This window comes from Lutra lutra, chromosome 14, assembly GCF_902655055.1.
Source record: "Lutra lutra chromosome 14, mLutLut1.2, whole genome shotgun sequence".
Taxonomy (NCBI): domain Eukaryota; kingdom Metazoa; phylum Chordata; class Mammalia; order Carnivora; family Mustelidae; genus Lutra; species Lutra lutra.
This window is the reverse complement of record NC_062291.1, coordinates 87844199-87861421: the sequence shown is the minus strand read 5'-3', so window position 1 is coordinate 87861421 and position 17223 is coordinate 87844199. Positions and strand designations below refer to the sequence as shown.

Here is a 17223-nt window from a genome sequence, read left to right as displayed (position 1 = left end):
GTTGGGGTGAGGAAACCAGGGTCCAGACGGAGCATGTCCCCCGAAGACCCAGCGCCATCTCTGACAGAGCCCCAGGCCTGCCGTTCCCGAGAGAGACAGCACAATCGGACCTCCCAGGCTGGTGGCGCTCGGGCACTGGGGAGCAGACATGAACGCACCACCTTGGGAGTGGGCCGGCCTAGCCTGCCCGAAAGCTCTCTGCCTCTGTCCAAGGGGGCCACCTCTTCCCAAACCCAGCTGGGCCCAGGACCAAGCTCAAAAATATTTACGGGAGGGGTGCCTGGGGGGCTCAGTGGGTTGAGCGTCCGACTCTTGGTTTCAGCTCAGGTCACGATCCCAGATCTCAGGGTCGTGGGATCGGAGGGCTCCCTGCTCAGCAGGGGGTCTGCTTTTCTCCTCTCTGCCCCCCGCCCCGTCATGCTCTCTAAACAAACAAAAAAATAAAATCTTAAAAAAAAAATTTAAAGGAATACAAACAAAATTCAGCCCCAACATACAAAATCTACCACATCTGGCATCCAGCCAAAACGACCAGGCTGCCAGTTCCTTCTCAACAAAACGGAGGGGAAACGCCAGGCAAGGAAGTAGGGAAGCAGGACTGACTCCGAGCAAGGAACAAGGAGGGAAAACCAGCCAAGACGCGGAGGTAGATCGTAGATCACAGACCTCGCCAGTGCCAGCGAGGACGGGAGAGCAGGGGCAGGGAGACCCCCTCCCCCCACCCCCCCAAAGGTGCGGGAAGCAGGAGCCTGGGAAGGAGACCTGGAACCCTGTGAAGGATCCACGTCAGGACCATGGAGAGCGGAGCGCTGCGGCAGGCGGCAGGATGGAGGGTGGGCAGGCGCCTGCCGCGCAACCAGGCCGGAGAAAGAAAGGCCCCTTGAGCGGGAGGCACCAGGCGAAAGGGAGCAGAAAACAGCGCGGTGAGGCCCGTGGACACCTGCTTGGAAACATGCCAGTGACCCCCACGTCCACAGAAGTTCCATACGGTCCTTCCTCTCTCCCACCCTCCCCCGCCCCACGGCATCAGGGAATGCGCATTGCCCCCCAGGAAAGCTTGTTTTTGCCTGTTGAAGGCCTGTGAGTCATCCCTTTCTGACATCTTTACGAAAATACATATAAGTGTAAATGTACGTGTTCCCTGCGACCTCTGGCAGGAGGCTGTGGAAGTGTCTTCGAGGCTGAGTCATCGCTGCAGAGACTGGAGCTGTATCGCCGGTTCCAACAGCACAAGGGAGCCCCGGGTTCTGGCAAATCACCCAATATAAAAAGTAAAATGGCATTTGAAAGGATCTCTGTGTAATCTGGATGTGGGTGGGGGTCAGGGTGACGCTTCCCTTTCCCTGCGGTGGCGCCCAGAGCTGTCCACATGGGGCAAAGCGCCACGGCAGGGGCCAGAGGTGGGGGGGGGGGGGCTCGCCCCTGGCAGGTGGGGGCAGGCGGGTGGGAGCGGGTGGGACTCAACCAGCTCCCCGCTGAAGAAAGCCTCTGTCTGGCGTCACGAGGCATGCCCCCAACCCCCGACAACCTCCTATGCACCCCCAGTGGGGTGTGTCTCACCGGCCAAAGCCCACTGGCCTCCTACGTAACCTGCCTTCAGGCTGAGTTTCATCCACTGCAGGGTCCTGCATGAAAAGTGCTGGAATTCAGGAGACAAAAGCCGGCATCTGCCTGGGTCCCTCCGGGCGTGGCCATAGGCCTGGAGACAAACATCCCTGGCAGTCGTGGTCTCAGGCCCAGGCCGAGCCACCCAAGGGGAAGACCAGGTCCTGGCAAAGGAGTCAGGGCCTCAAGGAAGAAGGGCAGGTTTTCAGGCCACCGGGCCAGCCCCGGCAGAGCCCCTCCTGGCCCCCCGAGTCTACTCGGCAGCAGAACTGGCCTCCCTAAGGGAGTGAGGCTGCTTTACCCAGTAATGTCCTCTCTCTTGGCGGCCAGAAGGTCAACAACTTTGTCTGCATCCTGTTCTCAGAAGCCTGGGTGACCTACCCCCAAGCCTGGCTCCCCCCCAGAAACTGGGGCCCGGGGATGCCACATCCGTCGGCAGGTGGCATCTGGTACCTGCCATGCCGGCTTCTGCGTTATGCCCCAGATACAGAAAGAGCTGAAATGACATCCGTCTCCTTACTCATTCCCAGCTTCTCTGACTCCCAAACCTGGAAGCCACTGATGTATGGGATTCAAAGTGCGGCCTCCAGGGTGAACCTCTGCCTGTATGTCCACGCCCGAGCCCAATGGAGGACGGGGGCTGTGGTCTGGGGCCATTGCTCGGCCCAGGACCCCTCAGGAGGCCTTGGCTGAGGACGGGACCCAACCTCTGAGCCGCCAGCCCAAGCATGAGACCAAGAGCAAAGTGACCTGAAACAGGGAAGCCCCTAAAGGCAGAGGAACAGCCCCAGAAAGTAGTGAGATTCAGGCTTGTTCCTTTTTGCCTTCTGGGCAGAGATGGATGGAAAACGGGCCACCTAAATCAGTAATTCGATGATAGACAGGAGGGACAGATGAGAAGGTAGACAGACAGATGGACAGAAGCAGCGCTGGTTCTCCTGCCGAGAGACATCCAGCCTGAATTACAGTGAGTCCCGTGTCTTCTGCATGCTCAGCTGGGCTCTGGAGGAGGGTCTGTACGTTTCAAAGGACTTTTGCATTTTATTGCTGAAAGGCACACATTAGGCCTGCCCCCTGCACAGCCTACATGTGTCCCCTGGCGTCCGAAAAGTGTCACATGGCTCACCAGGACCACGAGCCCAGACAGAGGCCTCACTGGTCCACAGGACTGGTCCTGGACTGTGCCTGAAGGGCAGCCACGGGGACCTGAGCTGGAGGGCCTGGCAGGGGCTGTAAAGAAAGATGAGTTTAACAGCCAGGACGGACAACAGACCCTGCGGGTGCCTAACACCTGGAGACAGTGACTGGTGACCCTGTCACAGCCAGAGGAGAAATTCAGGAAAACTTCGTTCATGGCAAATGCCTCTGGACAAGGGCTTTGCAAATATACTTTAGGGAGGAATGCCCTGATGGTTGGTAAGTGTGTGTCGGTGTCCATCGGAGGGTGGGAGAAACAGGTCTGCTTGAGGACGGCTGGCTCGTAGTACAGTTGTGTGTGTGTGTCGGGGGCGGGGGTGTCGTCTGATGGAAGCCCGGACGTGAGAAGGGCAAGGGAGGTGCGGCAATGGCGGGACAAGGTGCTCGTGACGGCCACCACGTGGGACAGCTCTGAACTGACAGGGTTTACTCTTTAGGAAAAAGGACAGTTGCTCAGGGCAGCATCAGGAAACACCTGCCTCCTGACCCAGTGTACTTGCTCGCTGGGGATGCCGCAGGCAGCCGCCATGGGCTCTAAGATCTGACCCCGAGAGCCAGTGTACTGGTTCGGCAAGACGCGGAGCACACAGCCCAGAGAGACAAGCCAGGTGCACGGCCAGGGCTCGGCAGACACCATCTGTCTGTCTGCTTCTGCCACCTGTAAAGGTCCCAGAACTCCCTACGATGGACATGGCTCACATTTCAGTTTGATTAACCAGTACACATTGTATATCTGTCGATTAAAAATGGACTTAGAGTTATAGAGTTTTGTAGTGAGATTTTTGTGGACTATTTCCATTGTTACGGTAAATCCGAAATTTTTAGCTCCCTGCCATTTTATCCACAGAAAAAATTTGTTCTAGAATGTTTTTTTAAATACAAGATTTCTTAGAAACACGTCCTAACAGAAAACCTGTATTGATTTAGGAAAGAGGGTCAGCATTTGGGTTTTGATCACCCAGGGACGCTCTGCGAGGGGGCAGGAGTGGGTCCCCCGATATTGTTCACGTCCTAACCCTGCAACGTGTGAACAGGTTCCTTTATGTGACAGGGCGATCTCACAGATGTGCTCGGGGTAAGACTCTGAGATGCGGTCTGCGGTCCCATCCGATCACACAGATCCTAAAGGCAGAGACTCTTTCCTAGAAAAGGCCCAAAAGGTGCAGGTGACGAAGATGTAGACCATCACCACTGGCCTGGACATGGAAGAAGGTGTCCCAAGCCAGGGGTCGACACAGCTTCTGGGCAGGCAGAGCCTTTGGGTCACACAGCACAGGGAAATCAAACTCACGGTCCAATGCCAAAGAGCCAAGCTCTGCTGACAACCAAATGAGCACGGACACAGACACCCCCACCCCGCCCCCAGGACCTCCAGAAAGGACAGCAGCAGGCCACACTCGGGCTTAGCCCCGTCCCAGACTTCCGGCTGAGGAACTGTGAGATGGCAAGTCTGGTTGGTTGTAAGCTAATAGATGGGTGGCAATTCGTTTGGCAACAACAGAAAGTTAATACAGACATTAGCACCCAAGGTGTTGCACCCTCCATGGGCGACCCGTGCATGTCAGGCAGAACCACCTGCCACGTGAGGCCTGCGTCCTCTCTTTCTCAGCAGCTGGTCCCAGGGATGCCCCCCGAGGCCACAGGGTGAGCGGGAGAGATGAGGTGCCATAGCAGGAGAGGGATTGTTGGAACAGAGGACTTGCCTGTGTTTCTGGGCCTGTTCGAGCTAACCTTATCTATGCTGCACATCCATTGACAATGGGGCGCTGTGGCGACCGTCGGACCTCACGGCCTGGGGTGGGTCAGATGACATCCTGTTCAGGCTCAGGCTGCCAGGAACTCGGGGGCCCAGCAACTGGCCACACAGCAGCAGCAGCAAAGAAAATGGACTCACTCAGTGACCCCTGAGGACAGTTGTGTCCACGGTACCCAGAAAGACCAGCAACAACAAGGCCTGGCAGAAATACAGCAAACTTTTTGTAACAGAAACTGGTGTCTCTAGCCAAAATCAGGTAATTTACTAAGCCGGATAAACCCCAACCTCACTAATGACCGCGTGACTGAGAAACATAACACGGTTCAGAAAATAGGCCCCACGTTATAGTCCACGTACATTATGTTCCGAGGTAAGGGGAGGGAGAGCACTCCAAAGACTGGCTCCGTTGGCTAATTGTCAAAGAAAAGTAGATCTCTGGATCCTGCTTCCCAACAAAACTCCAAATGGATTGAAGAGACCTGAGGATGAAAATGAAAGCAGGGAAAGTAGAAACGAGCATTTCTCAAATCTCTGGAGAGAGCGGCCTCCCTAGGCTTAGAGAAGATGAAAGGAATTCGCAACAGGAAAAGCCAGCAGATTCCAACACATAAAAATTTACATCTCTCCATTACAGATGTCATGCAATTAAGGAGCTAAAACCAAGCTAACAGTGTGCACAGTAAATTCAATTAAAAAGTTAATAACTTCACTGTATCAGGAGATCATGAAACTCGATAAAAATACTATGATCTCACAGATAAATGGGTAACTATCAAAGGAGATAATTTACAAAGAAGAAAAAATGATTCTAAAATCATGAGAAAACCGCCTCTGCTTATGATGTAAAAAATCACAAGAGAATGTCCCCAGCCATAATCTATAAAATCCTACTTTCCTCAAGCTGTTAAAGAGTTGAGGCTCCAAGCAACCTTAGGTGGAGCACAGGAGAAAGAAGTAGGTAAGAAGAAATCAGCTCCAAGTTTAACGTGATTCCAAGGGCCAGATGTGGGCTGACAGGTCAGTTGGGAATCACTCACGTCCAGACACAAGAGAGGTTGAGGGCAGGGCAGAAGCTGGAGGGGCTCCCCATGTGGTGTGGATCTGCAAGAGGCTGTCTGCTGCCTGGGACAGGTACGAGACTCTCCCCACCACCAGAACCCATATTGCACACAAAGCAAAAGCCCTTAAGCCACTGGGAGAAGGGCAGCAAGCCCTCTTGTCTACAGGGTCACCGGGATAAGGATAAAAGCAAGATCCCTCCTTCCTTCCGGCCCCAGGATCTAGAAAAGTATCCATTCTAGGGTAAGAGGCAAAGCCCCAAACCCCTGCCCATGGGGAGGAAGACGGAGGCCCCTTGACACAGACAGAGCTTGGCTGCTGGGGAGGAGGGCAGGGATCCTCAGAAGGCTGACCGTCCAAGTTCAGGCACAAATGCCTCAATTCATCTAAGGCTACACAGAAGAAACCAAGACCCCCTTTCCTCAAAACAAGCCTCACAGTGAATAACAAGCAACGGCAGTCTAGCTGGGGGAGGGGCAAGGCCTCAGAGACGGCCTCTTCTGCGGTGCAGGTATGCAGGGTATGTTGGAAGCTGAGGTGCGGCAGAGACACAGACTAGAGCCTGCGGCCGTGTGAGCCTGCAGTGTGCCGGCAGCCTGCCATGAGGGATCTGAACCCTTGTCGGCTGGGGCGTACTGACAAAAACTACAAAGCCCGAACCCAGGTCAGCGATTTCCTGGGTCGACTCAAACCCACACATGAACTCACGAAGAGCTATATCCATATCTGTGCTTAGATATTTTCCTCAAACGTTTTCTACTGTTCCTCTACAGACAATTAGGACTGATACTCAATAAAAAATTAACAAGACACAGAAAAACAAAACAAAATACAAGGAAAACCACCCACTGTCAAGCAAGCCAGAAGAACTAGACTCAGAGGTGCAGAGTCATTGCAGCTACTAGTCGGAACATTTAAAGAACTGTGACTAATATGCTCAAGGGTCTAACGGAAAGGAAGGACATGATGACTGAAGGGACAGGAACCAGCAGAGAAATGGGAACTATGAGAAAGACTCGAATGGAGACATTGCAAACAATGATCATGACCTCAGAGGTGAAGAATTCCTTTGGCTGGCTCACCCGTGGAATTGACACTGCTGAGGGAAGTCTCCAAGAACTTGAAGACAGGAAACCGTCCAACGTGAAACAAAGGAGAAGAGAGAAAACAGAGTCTCTAACCATGTCGGGCAGAATCAAGTAGCCTGGAAGAGAAGGCAGGGGTGGAGTCCCAGAGTAAAACAAGAGAACAGGGAGAAGAAATATATAAGAAAGAAACATCAACACTGTTCAAATTAGTGAAACACAACAACTCACTGATCATGGAGCTCATAGATCCCCAAACAGGAAGAAGAAGTGTAGACATCCATAGTCAACTGATGGACACCAGACTAAAAAAAAACCTTCACAGAACCAAGGAGAGTAGGAAGCACATGACACTCAGAGGAACAGGATGAGAATTAATGAAGCTAGAAGACACTGGAGCAACGGCTTCAAAGTGCTGGAAAAACCAGACCAAACCAAACCAACCCACCTACCAAGTTTAGAATTCTATGCTTAGCAACATATCTTGCAGGAATGAAGGAGCTGACCACCTCACATCCATGATGATGGCTACTATAAGAAGTATTTTTTAAATACATCTTTAATTTATTTTTTTAAAAAGATTTTATTTATATTGACGAGAGAGACCATGAGCAGGGAGGAATGGTCCAGAGGAGAAGCAAGACTCCCCTGTGAGCAGGGAGCCTGATGTGGGACTCGATCCCATGACCCCGGGATCATGACCTGAGCTGAAGGCAGACGCCTAACGATGAGCCCCCCCCAGTAAAAAAAATACTTATTTAACAAATAAGTATTATTTATAATTAAAAATAAGTATTATACTTATTTAAAATAAGTATTTGTAAACCTAGTAAATAACAAGTCAGGCTGCCGGTAAATCGGAGCCTCGTGCACTGCGGGTGGTGCCAAGCTGCCTTCGGAACGGTCTGACGTGTCCTCACACCGTGTAACAGTCACCATATGACTCAGCCCTCCCATTCCTAGGATGATCCCCCAGGATGTACCACATCCACACAAAGTTCACAGCAGCCAGAAAGTGGAGCAACATGAATATTCATCTGACAGATGGACAGATCAGACATGGTCTAGCCGTACAATGGAACATCATTTAGCAGTTGGTAGGAGAGAGATGGGGATTACAGGCTACCAGTATGGGTGGGCCTTGCAAACGGGACAGGATGACAGAAGCCAGACATAGAAGGTTATATACCGGGGCGCCTGGGGGGTTCAGTGGGTTAAGCCTCTGCCCTCGGCTCAGGTCATGATCTCAGGATCCTGGGATCGAGCCCCGCATCGGGCTCTCTGCTCAGCCGGGAGCCTGCACCCCCCACCCCCCGCTCTCTCTGCCTGATGCTCTGCCTACTTGTGATCTCTGTCAAACAAATAAATAAAATCTTAAAAAAAAAAAAAAAAGAAAGAAGGTCATGTACCCTATGACTCCATTTTTATGAAATGGCCAGAAAAGGCGACTCGAGAAAGAAAGTAGATGAGAGTTTGCCGCAGGCTTAGGACAGGGGAAGTGAGAAGTGTCAGCTAACGGCACAGGGCTTCTTTTTGGGGTGACAGAAATGTTCTAAATTTGTGGCGACAGCTGCATAACCCTGTGAATATACTAAAGCCCTGTGAATTCACACTTTAAGTGGATGACTTACAGAGTATTAAAGCTGTTACCAAAAAGAAGGAGAACTAGACTTCTCCAGGTGAACAAAAGTGAAAAGGATTATCTCCAGAAGATCTGTGCTACAAAAATGTTCAGGAAGTTCTTCAGACAGAAGAGATGCTATCAGATGGGAAACCATCTACACAGAGAAAGGAAGAAAGCTCAAAGTAATAAAACTGACGGTGTGTATAAAAGACTCTTTCCTGACATGTCGTCCCTTGACAGATACAAATTATCCAAAGCGAAACCAGGAACAGGCATTGTAGAGTACACAGCACATGAAAGTAAAATATCCGTAAAACAATAGGAAAAGTGGGAAAGAAATGAAGGTCATTACTAACACAAAAAAACTGGACAATATCAAGAAGGACTGTAATGAGTTCAAGATGATACCGAGGCCCTGAAGTGAGCACCAAAAATTAAACTGAACGAGAAGGGCCGTGAATAACCGACAGGCAAATAGGGTCATAAAAATACTCAACCCCACAGAAGGTCAAGAAAGGAGAAACACAGAAGAGCTAACACAAATGGAAAATAAAGAGCAGAAGCTAGGTTCCACGCCAATCGTGTCATTAAATACTAGGCAGACGGGTGAAAGACACAATGTAAAGGTAGACATTTTCAGACGAGTATTGTTTTTTTTAGAAAGGCCGGCTTTACACAATCTACCTTGTGTACAGGCCAACTTTACACATCTACCTTGTGTACAGGCCAACTTTACACAATCTACCAGAAACTCACATTAAATATAAGGCATAGATGAGTTAAAGGCGAAAGGATGGAGAAAGTTAATCATGCAACCTCTACACAAAAGAAGCTGAAGAGACCGTACTCATGTGACACCATGTAGATTTCAGGAGCAAGAAACATGCCAGGGATTAAGAGGGACATTACAGAACGAGAAAGGACTTGCTACATCAAGAGGGCATAGCAATTGAACAACAGAGCTTCAAAAACACGTAGAAACACAAACCACAGAAATGCAAGTAAAAATAGGAATTTTCACACCTAGAATTGAGACTTCAACACTCACCTCTCAGTGATATGTGAAGTAAATGCATAAAGATGAGTTAAGGATATAAAGAATTCAACAACAGTATCAACTAGTTTGACCCAATTGACATTTGTAGGATAGAAACATCATCCACAACAGAATAATTCAGTATTTTCGAGTGACATAAAATACTCATCAAAATAGACTACATGCTGAAACAAATCTCATCAAAGTTAAAATAGTGAGATGATCCAAGGTATGTTCTCTGCACCCTCCCCCCAAAATTAATTAAAATATGTAGAAAAAAGATACTGAGAAAAAAAATTTAAATACCTGGAAATGTTAAACATACTTCTAAATAACACATAGGTGAAAAAGAAATAAGGAATTATAAATAAATTAGAAAATATTTTGAAGTGAATAGAAATAAAAAGCTCAAATACCAGAATGAGTGGGGTATAATCTCAGCGGTATAGAGAGCACGAAGGACAATAAACGCTTATGCTGGGGATGAGGAAGGTCTCTAACCCTCATGTAATCCCTAGTCTAAGCTTCCGCCTTAAGAACACAGAAGAAGAAAAAGAAAGTAAATGTAAGGTAAGTAGAAGAGAAATAATAAATGTTCATAGAAAGCAATAAATTAAAAAACAAAAAACAATAAGAGAAATCAATAAACTTAAAGTTGGTGTTTTGAAGATATTAACATATTAATAAACACCTGGAAAAAAAATGAGACGTAAATAACAATATCAGGAATGAACAAGAGGACATCACTAAATGTCCCACAGACGTTAAGAAATAACAAATGAAATGGATAAATTCCTTGAAAGATACAAACTAACAAAGCTCACTCATAACTTGAGCACCCTTTTATCCATTAAAGGAACTGAATTTGTGCTAAGAATCTTCCAACATAGAACATCCTAGGCAGAGACACGTGCACTGGCGAATCCTAGCAAACATTCAAGGAAAGAATAAGGACAATCCAACATCAACTCTTCCAGAAGAGAAGTGAACACTTCCCAACCTTAGCTCTGATATCCAAACTACACAAAGACATCACAAGAAAAGAATACCCCACGTTAGGACAGATTGGAAAAATCCTCACCAGAATTAGCCACTCGAGTTCAGCGATAGTGTAAGAGGATAATATAGTGGAATCACATGGGACATGTATAAGGTAATGCAAAATTGGTTTAATATTTTTGAATGAGGCCCCTTTACTCACCATATTAGTATATTGAAAAACACATAACCATCTTGAAAAACGTAGAAAAGCTTTGGACAAAATTCATACTCAGTCACAACAAAAAACTTCCAGCAAAAGTCATGAGAGGAAGCTTCCTTGACTTGATGAAGGCCGTCCATGAAAGACCAGGTATGGCTAGTGGCGTACTGAGTAAATAGTGGAAGAGGTGCCACCTCTCCCCTAAGATAAAGAGACGAGGGGAAACCCCTGCGCTCACCGTCCCTAGTCACAGTGAACCAGGAAGAGCTAAAGGCATTTCTGTTCACACACGACACGACTGTCCACATAGAAAACCCCAAGGAATCGACCTGGAACACATGAGGCTAGCAACTAACAAATTAAAGATCAAAAGAGAAAAATAAATTATATTTATATCTGCTATATTTCTTCATGCTAGCAACAAGTTATTCTATCACAGAACAATACCTTTACGACAGCCCCAAAGAACGTGACATACCTAGGATAAATCTAACAAAATATTTACAATATTTGTGCACCTTAAGACTCCAGACATTCATGAGAGAAAACTGAAGGACTAACGAAATGGAGAGATAGTCACGGTTCGTGGATCGCAAGACTCAACCCTGCTGTGATGCTAACTTTCCCCAAACTGAAATTTAGAGTAAACCCAATCCCGGTCAAAATCTTAACAGCCCCATTTGTATAAACTGACAAGCTGTTTCTTCTAAAATGGCTGTGGGAAAAGTAAATGATCTAAATGAACCGGTTTTGAAAAATAACACATTTGGAGCTGGAAATCACTAGTGACTCTCCAGTTCACAGAAAGCTACGCAGTCTACACGGTGTGACACGGATGTAAGGACGCCCAGCTCAATGGGACAGAACGCGTAAGAGCAGACCCACGTAGTCTCTGTTCAGCTGCCGTATAACAAAGGGGATCCAAGAAAACTCAATGGAGGAAAGACAGTCCTTTCGAAGAGCGGAACCTTCACACGTCTGTGCGCCCACTCGAGAAGCCCCGAACACCCCAGCTCCGTCCACAGCCACACCCACTTCACGTCAAGTCCGAAGGGACCACAGAACCGACGGAAACATAAACCGTAAAACCTCCACGTGAAAACACAGATCCAGTCTTCACGATCTTGGGATGAAAAGCAAGACCGTACAGAAAATATCGTCAAACTGGACTTGACAAAATTTTAAATTTTACAAAATTTTGAATTTCTTGTTTGGGAAAGAAACTGTTAAGAAAATGAAAAGACCATTCATGGACTGAGAAAACCTATTTGCAAAATGCACATCTGGTGGAGGACTTGTATCCAGAATATATGGGCATTGGCACTCTGAAACCCTCAAAATTTAATCGTAAAGTGACAACCCAGGTTAAAAGTGGGCAAAAGCTCTGAGAGACTCATCACCGAGGCAAGTGGGTGTACAGGCCGCCAAGAAGCCCGGGGCAGGACGCACCCACAGTCATCAGGGAACTTCAGTAAAATGAGGTGTCCCTGCCCTCACCTGTCAGCAGGGCCACCTGCTGCGCCACACGCGCGGTGCCTGGGCACGCAGCACGGTCCGACCCCCCCAGAAGACGCTCGGCTGCTTTCTGAGAAAATGAAACGCCTCCCGTGGGATCGGCCTACGGATGAGCCCAAGGGAGATGCGAGTCTGCGTCTGCACAAGGACTCGCACGGGAGTGCTCGGAGCCGCTGTATCCGCCAGGCGACAACGGGAAGCAACCCCGAGATCATCCTCGAGGGCGTGGACACACAAGGTAGGGGGCATCCACACGATGCTCGGGAAGAAGGAAGAATGAACGGTGAATCCAACAGTAAATCTTGGCACACTTACACAGAGTGGAAGAAGCCGGATCTGAAGACATACGTGCGTTTATCCTACGACCACGCGGACACACACTTCCAGAGAAATACACCGGCGGTGCAGGCCTGGCGGAAGTGCTTGTCCGGAGGCCGGGAGGGAGCCAGTGAGACGCCGGCAGAGACGGCGGCGGACGGTCTGCACTGAGGCAGAGGCGGTTTCCTGGGCATAAAGGAAGTTTCCAAGCCACACGTGAACGCACTCACTTGGCTGCTTGGGGCATCCCTGGACAAAGGTGAGCCGCACGGGCCCTTCTGGGAAGGACGGGGTGACATGGGCCCACCGATTGCCAACACACTCCTCACACTCGGTCCCAGCTTTCCCGTCCAGGAGTCGGCCCTGGGAGGCTGGCGGACCGAGGGGGACCTTCAGCTTAGAGGTGCTCAGTGCCGTGCTGCCTGCGATCGTGAAACCCCGAACCAACCTCAACTCGTAGGGACGGGGCTCCTGCCAGGAGGTGGGGGGGGGGCGCCGGGCATCACTCTCAAGGGGCGCTCGCCCGAGAGCTCACGCTCCCAGGAAGCGGAGCGTCTCCCACAAACGGGCCGACAAGGCAAACAGGAATGGATAGGGAAAAAAAAGAAAGGGAAGATATTTAAAATCTTAATATTTTATTTTGTGGTCTGTTTTTTTTTGTTTTTCCTTTTCTAGATTCTTTTAATGTTTCCCATCATGAGAAATTACTCAATTAAAAAAAAAAAAAAGAACCAAAACCTGTATGTCATAAAGAAAACGCATCTAATTGACCTGTTAGGAAAACACAGACCCCTGTGTCCCACCAGTGCCAGGAAAGGTCCGTTAGGGGCTGCGCACTGGCGTCGTCAGGGACAGGGACCCCCCAGGGCTGGGAGGAGGACAGTGCCCACTATGCGTCCAGGAGAGGTCGTGAAGCAGAGGACAGCGGGGAAGAAGCCTTCTTTCTTCCCTGAGTTCGCTCCTGCTGCTGTGACAGTGGCCCCAGCCTGTCGCCTTGGCTCCCACCAGGAGGGGGTTATCCACAAGGCTGCGGGGCCTGGGCCCCTCCACGACGGGCGTGTGCTCTGACCCCGGAGACACAGTGTGCGAAGCAGACGCCGAGCCGAGCCTCCAGGTGTCTGGTCCTGATCATTCATGACCTTGCACTTGGGTCAAAGCCCTCATTGCAAGCAAGGACAGAAACCCGGGCTGGGGGGGCCCCATTCCCTCTTCACGTCTTGGGTCCTGGCTTCCGTGTCGAGGCCAGGAGCCGTGCTTGGCCCCAGGCCTCTGTGCGCACGGATGGGGTTCTGACAGCCCGCCTTGTCAGTGGTGCCCATCGAGGGGCATTTTGACAAAAATAATTTCTTTCTTCCTTAATTTCTTTTTAAGATTTTATTTACTCATTTGAGACAGAGATAGAGAGGGAGCATGAGCAGGTGGAGAGGCAGAGAGAAAGGGAGAAGCAGATTTCTGGTTGAGCCAGGAGCCCCATGTGGGACTTGATCCCAGAACCCAAAGATCACGACCTGAGCCAAAGGCAGACACTTAACCATCCGAGCCACCAAGGAGCCCCTGACAGAATTCCTGAGCTGTCACTAAGTGTTGTCACCCAGGGCCATGGGGAAGGGCGCCAGAGGGGTGACCATGGCCCGCAACTTGCTGTCTTGTGTGGCCGACGAAGGCCGGCTCCCATCTGGGGCTCCCGAGCACCCCTCACGGTGCTCCCTGGCACCTGCCCAGGGGGCTGGACCCACGGCGCCACACCTGAGACAGGACACGGGCGCCCACACAGTTTGTGCAGGAAGACAGGGAGTTTCCAGAAAGGCCGCGTCTCTGCACGGCAGAGGGCTGCTCCGGCGTCCATGCGGCTCCTGAGTCTGGAAACTGGGCAGGAGAGAAGTCAAAAGGTGTGGCATCTGTCCCACGTGGAATGCCTGGTGCACAGATGCCGTGGTCCGCACGAAGCCTCCGTGAGCTCTTAGAGCAGCTTGTTCCAAACTCTGTGGGACGGAGTTTCCTGTTTCCTTCTTCCTAGAGGCCCGGCTGCAGGGACACCTCCCAGCTGCTCATGGTGTCCTCTGAGCGGCGGGCCCTTAGGGCAGCTGCGTGACCGTGGGAACGGTGGGCTCCCTGCCCGTGTCTGGGGAGGGGGTGCCCACAGAGCAGCAGGAATCGCAGAAAAGGAAACCTGGACACGAGTGCACCGTCCTGACCCCGGCTGCACCCTCGGCCGCACGCTCAGCCGCAAGGGCGCACGCACCGCCGTCTACTAGACTTTCTGAAACCCCTGAGAACCGCAGACAGAGCCGACTTTTCACCCGGAGCCTGGGGCAAGGGTCCGTGCTGGCCTGACCTGCTCGCCCGTGACCCCCACCGCGGCTGACCTGCTCAAGGGCTCAGACCACGGAGAATCCTCTGGTACAAACTCGGGTCTGGGTTTGTGTTGCGGGCTGGGCCCGCTGACGGGCAGGGCCGTGGGGCCACACTGCCCGGTGCTTACGCTGCTGTCCGGGCGAGGTCGGGCCCAGCGCCCGCATGCTGCCAGATTCCCTGGAGTGCTCTCTCCACCGCAGCCCTGCCTGCCCTCGGTCTCCCAGAGCGCCGGGGGAAACGAGCCACGGAGGGGCCGCCCCGCATCCGCTCCGGGCAAAGCGTGGGAAACACGCAGCCGGTGTCACACGTAAAAGCGAAACATGTAACAAGTCTGTGATTTCCCCCAAACCCACGTTCCTCGCACAAGAAGCGGTGTCAGTGGACACAACGTGAGTCCTGAGTGTCACAGAGAAGACACCAGCTGGCCCCGGGCCGACGTGCGGTAAGGACCAGAGCCATCAACACCCCTGGTTCTCAACAAGAAAACCAGGCCCAGAGGCGTCCCCTGCAGCCGCCGCCCCCGTCAGGGATGAGTGAGCGGGGGGCCCAGCTGCACAGGGAGGTGCTGCCGCTGCTTTCGCGGGGTGCTCGGCACACGTCCTGCGGCCCACGGCGGCCACGGGAGCAAACTCCAGCCCTGAGGCGTGGCCGGGTCCCCCCGGTGTGGAGGCAGAGAACCCCGCTGCCCACAGGGACGCAGGCCCGGCCTCCCCGGGTGCACACAGGAGTGCAGACAGAAGGGCCCCAAGCCCTCGGTGGGGCTGAGGCGACGACGCGCTCTTCCACACCCTTCACTTCCGCGGCGCAGGTCACGCCTCCACGTAGAGAAGTGAATTGAGGTGTGGGCAGCCTGTGCAGGGAGACCTGGGGCCCAGGCCGAGAGCCGCGGAGCCCTGCAGCGCTCACAACGGAGACCCTGCCTGCTGCAGCCCTGCGGCCCTGCTCTCACCTCTGCGGCCTCCCGCCGACGCCTCTGGCTCGCAGACTCAGCCCGTGGCCTGCGTCCGCTCCCGCTCCCCGGTTCCATGACTCAGCACCCGCCGCTCGCTCTGATTTCTCAGCTGGAATTTACCGGCCGGCGTCAGGGAGGGGAGGCGGCTCCCCCGCGTTTCCAAGCAGCGGCGATCCCTAGGCTCTCCTCCCGGACAGGACTCCTCAGGAACGCCCAGCGCCGCACCCCCACGCCCGTGACCACGGCTCCTGGGTGGGGGAGGAGGCGGTCCTGCCCTGCCCGGTGGGCAGCCGCTTCTCTCCCTGCGCACAGCAGGAGGAATCCTAGGGCCCACGGCCGCTCCCCCCCAGTCCTCAGGGGCAAACAGGTGGGAAAGGAGGGAAGGGGGCCTCGCTGCCAGTAGTCCCGCTCCTGGAGCTCGCCCCCCGGGGCCCGTGGCTTCCCAAGACCATTTCAGTGCCCCCTGTCCTTGGAAAACAAGGTCAGTAAGAGGCAGGCGCACTTCCGCTCCAAAAGACTGTTTCATTTAAATGCTGAGATGCTGGAAGGATGACTGTGCTTAAGCCCCAAGGAATGAAAACACAGGAATGCATCTGGCCAGTAGGAGCGTGGGCAAACGAGCCCTCCGAGCCGGTTGCACCGCCGAATCCCCAGCACAGCTCCAGAGAAGCAAAGTGCCCCAAGCCGGCTCTCAAGAAAACGCAGGCCCTACAGGGTTCGGGGCTGCTGGGTGCTTAGCAACAGCACCGGATTGGATCAAGGCACCAATTACCACCAGGGCTGCCGACGGCCTTGCCCATCGCTGCCCTGCCAAGACGCTAGCCGCAGCTGCACTGGGGTCTAGAACCAGGAGGGAGGAGGGACGAGGCTCCCAGCCGTGGTTCTCCCCAGTTAGGGCCTGATCCTTGGCCAGTGAGGGCCCTCCCTGGCCCTCTGCTCCCAGCCAGCCCTGCATGCACCCTGCCCTTCCACCCCACCCCTCCAACATGGACCCAAATGTCCAAATTTCACCCCATCCTAGACCCAGCGGGCATCATTCTGGCAGGAACCCACAGAGTAAAAACCAGTAACATCCAGTATGATCGTGAGAATGTCGGAATTGTGGGTTTGCATTAAGCCTTGCACTTGTCCTCCCCCTGCGTAAGTTAGAACCCACGACCCAAGTCGTCCTGGGGCACGCTGGTGCGTGCCTCCCACAGCAGTGAGAACACTCGCCGGCCTCTCCTGAGCTCTTCCAGCCACCCGACCCGTTCCAGTCATGACAGGCCCGGCCGAGGCCACACAGCTGACAGGTGCTGTGCTGACACGGGGGACCAGAGACCAGGTCCAAGCCCCACTGTGCGGAAGGGCACACGATGGTGCCCCGAGACAAGGATGCTAACGCTCGTGGGGCCTGTTGCGGGCCCTGCACCCGTGTCGCAGGGCAGCTGCTCCCCCAGCAGAGGGAAGGCACGCTGGACGGCGCACGGCCATGAACTCAGCAATGTGACGCCTAGAAAGGCGCCCAAGGAAATGGTAGA

The 17223-nt window shown here is 52.5% G+C and overlaps 1 protein-coding gene across 19 annotated transcripts in view; it reads right to left on the bottom strand.

Moving 5' to 3' along the window:
- The window catches only part of JAKMIP3 (Janus kinase and microtubule interacting protein 3), a 79037-nt gene extending 62892 nt beyond the window's left edge, over positions 1 to 16145 (bottom strand). For all 19 annotated transcript variants that reach the window (XM_047702686.1, XM_047702691.1, XM_047702688.1 and 16 more), the window contains exon 1: positions 15701 to 16145. The gene's annotated coding sequence lies outside the window, so the exon portion shown is untranslated. The remainder of the gene's footprint in view (positions 1 to 15700) is intronic.
- Positions 16146 to 17223: the final 1078 nt, after the last annotated feature.